Genomic DNA, 9,694 nt, shown 5'->3' on the forward strand with positions numbered 1-9,694 from the left:
CCATTGACGTTGAGTTGCTGAGAATGCTGTCTGAGGAGAAACAGAAAGTCCTGAGTGATCAAATTAGTCATTTTTAAATGGCATCCCAACTTAGATGCAGTGCATAGCACTTATCAAGTGCTATGCTTTTAAATCAAGATTTAAAATATCATTTTATTCTGAGATGTACAAGAACTGCCTTAAACCACCATCTTCAGTGGGGATTTAAATTAACATGTGGTAGACTAGGAGAAGAAGATTTTAAAACGCAAGGGTTTTGACAAATTTGTCCAGTGCCAAATGTGATCAGTTCCTTTAAGATCTTTCATTGGTTTATCATCTTATTTTTTTTCCCAGCAGGATTGCTAAAAATGAACTTAAGGGGAGTGGCACCATTTGATACATACCCTGTCACTGTAGGAAAACACATGGCTCTGAATAATTTGAAAAGAAAACATACATCTTCCTGTAGCAACTGCACAGAGTGAAAGCAAAACTCCTCAATATAAGAGACTCTTATGAGGATAACATTTGTTGGTTAATGATTAAAAACTTTCTGTGCATGATATACTTTTAAGATAAGCAATGGAATCTAGCTCAGTCTATCTGAAAGGTGGAGCCAACTTTCATGGCATTTCCTGTGCCCAAAGTAACATTTATTTTCAGTCCGAAGAGGAGAAGACTATTATGTTCTAGTTACTTTTCAGTCTACACTAAAATTTGAATTCTTTACCAAGCTTTCCCTTGCCTTGCTCTGTGGAGACTTCCATTCACTTGAGAAATAGGCTTTAGATTCCATGTTGGAGAGTGACAAATGGCTCAGTATTTCAAAAACAAAACAGAAAACACAAGATGAACAAATAAATGTGAAACCTCATCCTACTGCAATTTCATTACCTATAAAACTACAGCCATTTCAATTTGTGAAACCTAGCAATTTCTCCTGCACCTGTCAAACCTTCCTGGCATTTCAATAAGTTGTTCCAGATGTTGTCTTTGCTCCTGTTTTAACATAGGTTGAGAAATATAGTCTAAAAAAGGGCTACACACAGACAAAAAGTAGCTGCTCAGAGTAAAGCCACATTTTCAAACTGCCAGTCATAAACAGTCATTCATACATATAAAAGAAATAAAAGTTCTTCAATGAAAACTGTAGTAACAGATGTAAACCAGACACACTTGAGAAGTATGGAAACAAGGGAGGCTTTCTTTTTGCCATTTACATTATTTTCCCTTCTTAGATTGGTGTTTTTCCAGGAGCGCACACACACGCACAAGAAACATTTTGACCAGCACTTTTATCCCTCATGGTCTTCTTATTACAAGATGATTGCAATACAGATCTTTGTTTTAGAAACACAAGCTGAAGTGTAAGTCACCAACACTGACTCATCAGCTTGAAGGCTGGAGTCTTTCACATGTGAAGGCTGTTAGTTGTGGGAAGCCTGTGACTGAAGCAGCTTGTTTTGAGTCTCTTATTCCACATGCTTGGTTGTGTGTGGGTTTTCTTTTGCCTAGTTCTTGAAAGAAAAATAAAAATCTGAAGTCATTTCGGGTGAAAGCCACTGGAAGCTAACACATTTTTCCTCTTAGCAAGCCAACATTTTTTGAGGGTTCGAGGCTGATCCAGTTAAACAATAACTGTGACATCAGAGAGAAGTATTTACTGTTGAAAATACCCTGCAGGTAGGAGGATATGTATGATTTCAGTTCATCGTGTCAATCACTTTTTTGGGCTCCTGCTCACCAGTGTAAATGACTGTGTCAAGGAATAAGTGGAATAGAGAAAGAGGTGTCGCTTTGCTTAAAGAATTAACTTCATTTAGAGCAAACAGAAATTGAAGAAGGGAAGCAGAGAGAGGAAATGCCTCAGACAGACAAGTTAGCCAGGTTTTTTAAATGGACTGGATAGTTTTTCTAGTAAGGGAAATCAGAACACAGCGTAATGTTGTAGAGCTGGCCAGAGACTCTCTTGCTAGAGAGAGCATTTTCAAAAGCAGTAAATGCACCAAACTCCCTGGCACTTGGCCCCTTCCAGCCCCTGCAACTTGCTCCCCTGAATGTGGGTGTGGGGAGCCTGGCTCACCTGTTTTCAATTAACCTGTTATGGCCAGGAGACTGATTTTTAGCTGGCATACCTATACCAGAGAAAGCCAGCATGTATATCTGGATCCCACATTAATGCACAGATCTGCAAAGATGTTTGGGTCTAGTAGCTGCTGAGGTTTTCTAAAACTCACAGAAGTTCCTCCAAGAACCTCATAAGGCACAGTGCTTGGCTGGATTCTCCATCATCTTGCAATGGAGAAGAAACAATCTCTCCCTTCATTTCTGTATAAGCCTATTCAATCCACAGGCTACTAAACTGTGAAGGTCCAGGTGGGTTAGGTCCTGCAGGGAAAAACAGGGGAAGTACAAAGAACAGGAGAAATCTGGTGAAAAGAAAAAGATTTATTTATCTATCTAACTTTTGGAGGACTGCCAGTATGCTTGGAACTCTACAGAAAGAGAACTCATAAGGCTTTTGTCATATCTAATTACAGCTCTTTCAGGCTTAGTATACACTGAATAATTGTGGGGTGGAATGAACAATCTCTCAGTAACTCAGTTCTTTTCAACATTCCTTAATTAATCTTAAATAGAGAAGGAAAGAATAAATTTAGTCCAGCCAAGGTGTCCTAGAGCAGTCACCTTTGCTCCCTCTGCACTTCTGTGCTCAGAAGTGCAGAACAAAAGAAGAGCCATAAAAAGAAAATAAACTTTTGAATCTGAAATGAGATTAGTTCCTCTCACAGAGGATGGTGGAGGATATATGTGTGAAAACAGTGAGCTCAACATGAGCTCTCTGCTCTAATGGAAGTTTCTGACAACATGAACCAAATCTCATAGTATCCTTATCAAAAACACAGACCTCCAATGGTCCAGATCTTGGATCTCTTTGTAAAATCCAGTGAGATTTTTTTTTTTTTTTCCTGGAAATATTTTGGAAGGAAGTACAGAAGAAATTTTAACTGGGGAACTTCAGAATAGCACTGGGGATGTTACTCAGTTGCCTTGGTGGGGCCTAAAAGGTCAGTCTACACCACATCTAGCAGGCCTGTTCCCAGTTTTGTCATGTACTGGAGGTCAGTGCACAGAGATTAATAATGGAGTTCTGTCCTTTCTATAAAAAATTACACATGCACAAATTCCACTGTCATTGCATGGTTGTTCTAAAGAGTAGAAAACTCTTGGCCAAGGATGTATGGAGGAGCCAGTATCACAAATCCTTATATATATACTTTTATATATATATACTTAGGCAGGTGATGCACAAAGATACACCTCACCACCTCAGCGCAGCCAATAATTTGATTGCAGTGATGACAGGCATAGAAGACATCCAGGTCTAGACTGGTGTCAGGGCAGCAGGAGGGTCTTTGCTCCACCACACAGAGGTATATTCTGCAAAATCTCTCTCGCTTTCTCAATCTGTGTGTGTGTGTGTAACCTGGTTGTTTCATTTGTAGCAGAGCCAGGAAGAATGAACCAGAACTGGAATAATGAACTTGACAGAGATGTGACTGTGGAAATATAAAAATGTAATCTATGGATGGATCAAAAGCCCTGTTTTCAGAGAGGCAATGGGAATACTGGCACTGTTTGATTCTCTGAAAATACTATGAAGTTATCAAGGCTTTAAAGCAGTACAGTGTCGGCCTAACTACACATCCACTGTGCCTTACTCAACATGTAAGGGAGTCCAATTAATCCATGTGAGCTTGGTGACCAACGAATACCCCTGACTGCAGGCTGAATCTTTAGACTGCAAATCCACAGAGTTGCTGAGCACTGAACAGCATTTAAGTTCATCTATTTTCTGAGAGGTTATACTCAGCCTTGACCAGTAATATTAAATAAAAAGATTTAGTTATTAATTAAAGTTGTATTTCTAATTTGCTAAACAAGCTAGAAATAAGGCTAAAGTCAGTGACATCACTGTAGAAAGGGACAAGGTGTTCATGGAGCAAAAGAGATGACAACATAGAGAGAGGATGCAAAATTGGGGGCACGGTGTACATGTTTCTCATCACACCTCCAGTTTGTTGACTTAAGAAACAAAGGCCACACTAATGAGCTAAAGATTGCTTTGGTTTGGGGTACTGGAGTTGAACATGAGCTGAAATACCTGAACAGATTTCTGAAGATACTTCTCACATAGGGAATATTGCTTCCCACTGCTCCACATGTGCTCTGGATTAGTTGGTATTTTGGAATAATTATTTCTGTATCACAGTTGAGTTTGCTCACTGAAGTCTGTTCAGACCAAGATAATTGTAGGTGTGCATTTTAGGCATGTAAATACATATGTCTTGCTTCTTTCTAAGGTGCAATACAATAGGGTGAGATCCTGGCTACATAGGCAGGCAGCAAGTTTGTTACAACATATAACAGAAAAAAGGTCTGTGAGTTAAAAAACTAAGTTTGAAATACATTTCAGTATTTTGTTTTGATCACAGTATGAGGATGATAATCCCAAGCATCTGATCAGAAGATAAAGATTATGAGAATCTGATACATTTTTGTTGATTTCATGGACCCCTCCAATGAGATTAGGCCTCATTTGAGTGACTATATATCCTTGTAGACGATGGATACGTCACTTTATTTGAGGAACAGAAATGATGAGTGCTGTGCTCTGAATTATTATCACCAAATTTTCTTTTATTATTAAAATAGTCTGCATAACCTGTACTTTCAAGGATTCTTACAGAGAAGCAATAGAAGTCAACTTGACAAGAGTTCAAACAAGAACTGAATCACAGTTTGTAATCATTAGCTGCAGGTTGTAAGTTCCTAATACTGGGCATTTTCCCAGCTGCATAACTTAAGCAGAAGCATAGCCGTTGCTAACTTTATTATAGGTTTTCATATCACAGGCTGTCCTCCACCAACATTACTTTCCATTATCTTCTCTTTAGATGCCTTTTCTAATAGCTCTTCTTTGCGTCACAGCATAGCAGTTAGTCAGAAAGGCTTTACACAGAGGATTCCCACGGTGACTTTGTTCCCATAGCATAGAAGTTTAGTTCAATGCTACAACCAGAAAAGATGAGGTTACAATGTCTCCTCTGATAGCAAGGAGAGGTGCTATTCCGGACCTCTCTCTCACCAACAAGAAGGGGCTGGTGAAGAATGTGAGGCTCAAGGGCAGCCTTGGCTGCAGTGACCATGAAATGGTGGAGTTCATGATCCTTAGGGGAGCAAACTCAGTACCCTGGACTTCAGGAGAGAAGACTGGCCTATTCAGGGATCTGCTTTGTAGAGTACCATGGGGTAAACCCTGGACAGAAGAGGGGCCCAAGAACACTGGTTAATATTCAAGCATCACCTCCTCCAAACTCAGGAGCAATGCATCCCAACAAAGAGGAAGTCAGGCAAAAATGCCAGGAGGCCTGCATGGATGAACAAGGAGCTCCCTGCCAAACTCAAGCAGAAAAGGAGGCCTACAGAAGGTAGAAGCAAGGATAGGTGTCCTGGGAGGAATACAGAGACATTGTCTGAGCAGACAATGATCACGTTAGGAAAGCCAAAGCCCTGACAGAATCACATTTGGCCAGGGACATCAAGGGCAGCAAGAAAGGCTTCTGTAGGTACATTGGTGACAAAGGGAAGACTAGGAAAATTGTGAGCCATCTCTGGAAGGAAATGGGAGACCTGTTTACCGATATGGAGAAAGTTGAGGTACTCAATGACTTGTTGGCCTCAGCCTTCATCAGCAAATTCTCTAGACACATAGTTCAAGCCCCAGAAGGCAAAGGCAGGGACTGGGATAATGACAAACTGCCCACTGTAGGAGAAGATCAGGTTCAAGATCATCTAAGGAACCTAAAGGTACACAAGTCCATGGGACCCAATGAAATACATCCACGGGTCCTGAGGGAACTTGCAGATGCAGTTGCTGAGCCACTATCCATTGTACTTGAGAAGTCATGGCAGTCTGGTGAAGATCCTGCTGGAAGAGGGAAAACATAACCCCCATTTTAAAAAAGTGACAAAGGGAAGGACTACAGGCCAGACAGTCTCACCTCTGTGCCTGGCAATACCAAGGAGAAGATCCTTCTGGAATCTATGCTAAGGCACATGGAAAACAAGGTGATTGGTGACAGCCAACATGGCTTCACTAAGGGCAGATCATGCCTGACATGTTTGTGGCCCTCTACAGTGGATTGGATGGGGCTTTGGACAACCTGATCTAGTGGGAGGTGTCCCTGTCCATGGCAGGGGGGTTGGAAGTATGTGAGCTTTAAGGTCCCTTCCAAACCAAACCATTCTGTGATTCTGTGATTCTAAGGAGAACCCCTGTAAGCCAACCTTTTAGGAATGAGGGGTCCAAAATTTTGCATGAATCAGTGTGTGTCAGATGATGACAATGTTTTTCAAAATGTCATTTATTTTAAAGCAAGAAATAAATTGTCATTAATCAAATTACAACCTACTTACAGTTAAGCACTTTAAAGTTTAGCAGTCTTTCATTAGACAAATACAAGAATCCTTTTAGTAAAACAAAAGATACTGAAAGAACTATGTATTTTTTTCACTAATCTGTAATTACTTGAAATGGAAAGCAGAATTTCAAGCCAGTTTTGTGGCATATTCTTGGGAAAGTTATTTTTGCAATGCATCTGCAAGTTTTATTGCTGGCCTGCAGTTCAAGCATTTGGACTAATAATCTTTTTTACTTCTTTCTGCTACGCTCCTCAAGACCTTTCACTGCCCTGGTAAAAAACATACATTGTAGGAACTGACAGAAGCAAGATAAACTAGCAAACATCTAATAAAAACAGAATAGGAAGTAAAATAAAATATATCTTCCACATCTGTAGTTGCCAAAAAAACAACTCTCTCCCAATCAGTCATCTAAAAAATAATTTTGATAGCAACAATAGTCTGTGATTTTCTCTGTATTATCTGTGTTCATGAAGCCTCAAGTGAGACTTGAACCCGACTGCTTTAAGCTATGTAGAAACTCAGTCTCTTTTTCTCAACCCCAAAGAGCTTGCACTCTAGGCAGGTGACCCAAGGATGCCTGCTAGGATAACTGAGGTGACCTCTCAGCATCAAACAATAGACCAGATTCAGAGTTTCAGTGAAAAGTCTGTTGTCTCGAGTACTCCTTTAGTATCTGGTATTGGTACAAGGTAGTGCCTTAAAAATGCCACTTGAAGACGTCCCAGTCTACAGTGAAAAAGAGGCAGCCCCCACCCCTGTGCAGAGCTCATCATGCTTCTGATGCTATGCAGATGTTTGCATACTGGGGGGTTGCCCATGGGAGACACAAGAGCAGTGAAATAAGCACCAGGTTACGGAGCACAGCATGTTCCTCTCTTAGGCTGTCACCTCTTCAGCCACTTCCTGATGCATCACAGTGCAGGAACAGGCTTTGGCCATGCTGAAAGACTCTTATAATACGAAGGTGCCCCTTGGCATGCTTGACTTTGTTGGGCAGGCAGATTCTCTATTTGTCCTGCTTTTTTCTTTATCCATTTCTTGATGATCTGAGTGGACTGGAAATAATAGCTTTCCAAGTTTAACGTAGTATATAGCACCTTTGTTGCCACTGCAGCATGAGGAATGCCACATGTGCCTTCTTAGAATTTGAAATAAATATATTATTTTGGTGCTTGTGTTATTAAGCTGCTTAGAGCTCCTGAACATCTTCCAGTCAAAACATATACTAGCAGATGTTTGCTGCTGCTGTTTCAGGAAAATGTGTCTTTTTTTTTTTTTTTTTTTTTTTTTCCTTTGGGGGGAAAGTTACAGTAAGGATCAGGAAACAGGAATAATTTCTGTCTTCTATAATAACTTGTCTAATTGATGTGGATACCTATTTCCTGTTGTTCACTTATCTGTGAAATGGGAATGATTTTGCTGTCTCATCAGGATATTTTGAGACTTGGTTAATTGCTTGTAAGTTGATTTGGAAACCTGTCGGTGCTGTGTCTTCAATAAACATTAAAATTTATTGATCTTGGAGTTATTCATTGTTTCCTTACTCTCCATAGTTAGTTGTCTTGCTGTAAAAACAAGTGTTGTAAATAAAATCCACTAACAATTATTTCCTGATAGCATGCTATTTAAAACAAAACAAAACAAAACAAAAAGCTGTCCTATTGATTTGATTTTGCAAGCTTCTTTCGTGCATTTAGGTCTTGCTTGCTTTTCTGTTGTTTTAGCATGTCCATTTACATGTTTTTCTGCAGAGACTGTTGTTCTTCCATTTTCCCCTTCCCTGCATTAGCCAATTTGTTAAAAGGATATGAGCTTTCCCCTTGTTTTCAATTCTCTGATTCCTTTCTCCATGAGCACAACTGTTAACTTCTCCCAGGCTTGTAACCTTCATCAAAACCATGTCTTTAATTAGTAGGTAGGGAGACATATACAACAAGGTGCTCCAAATTCTTATTCCTTCCCAGCTTCTGCAGATCATATTTGTCATTCTCCCCATTTGACAGAGAAACCACACTGATTTTTCAGCAGACACAGCCGTTGGCTCTCTCAGTAGCTCAGTTTGCATCACCTCTTTCCAGACGGCCAAGGGTGTCCGGATTCTTTTGCACTGCCCTTCTTGCTGGCAGTTTCTTGCATCACGATGTTTTTCAGACAATCTGGATGTTCAGACTGAGGTTAAATGATATCGAGGCTGCTGAGCTGAGTTATGATAGCAGTGACATCATTGTGTTTGGAGTAGCATTGCTTTAAGAATTTAACTCTAGCCTCTGTGGCCTTTAAAAACAGTGTTAATATGCACTTGGCAGAAGAGTCGGAGATCTCATGGGTGTCCCATCCCTGAACAGAAGCCATACTCAACTCTGAAGGCACGTAACGAAGAGAGACCAAAGAGCTATTCAGGTTCAAGCAATTCTAATCTGAACTTGAAAGAATAAGCCAGAGCAGGCTCTGAGAGGAACCTCACCCCCACTGCTATTTCACTAGTAATGGTGTATAATGAGACTGAAAATGGTAGGATAGCAGTGAATAGCAGTGAGTGAGTCTGAAAAAATCCATTAAGACTCTGAAATTAAAAAAAAAAAAAGAGAGAGTGAGAGGCAAAAAGAGGGAAAAAAGAGGTCTGTTTCTCAGAAAGCTTGAGCTGAGATTAAAAGGGAAATCTCAAGATGAATTCCTTTGGTCTGTGTTTTCCAGGAGGAGAATGATGTATACAGCATAGGAGAAAAAGCCTTATGGGACTATGTGTAGAGAAACAAAACTTACTACATTTGAAGTGAAAGAAATCTTTAAAAGTTTAATATGTTGAGATAACACTCAACATACATTTACCAGTATGCCAGAGTTGCCTGATGTCTTCCTTTGATGCGGGAAATGTGGATAATCTACTCCATATGGTCTTTGGTAACTCAGTAAGACAGTGACAACACATGAGAGTTAATTAGTTAAAATGGAAAATAAGAGTACTCTTATGAAAATAAGTATGAGAGAAAGAAACTAAGAAAGTGTATTAAAAACAGGAAGGTTAGTACTGGAGTTGAGTTTGATACAAAACCTAGGCTTGTGCCTATAAAATTTGCCAAAGACAAGAAAGGAGGCCTGCTCAGCAGAAGAGGACCAGAGCAGGTGGACAGGAATGAGATGGAGGTTAGAAATGTGAAGAGAACTTTGTGAGAAATAACAGCAAAAGAGGACTATATGGATGCTTTGATATACTGAAAGAAAT

Source organism: Cygnus olor, chromosome 3 (genome assembly GCF_009769625.2).
Source record: "Cygnus olor isolate bCygOlo1 chromosome 3, bCygOlo1.pri.v2, whole genome shotgun sequence".
Classification (NCBI taxonomy): domain Eukaryota; kingdom Metazoa; phylum Chordata; class Aves; order Anseriformes; family Anatidae; genus Cygnus; species Cygnus olor.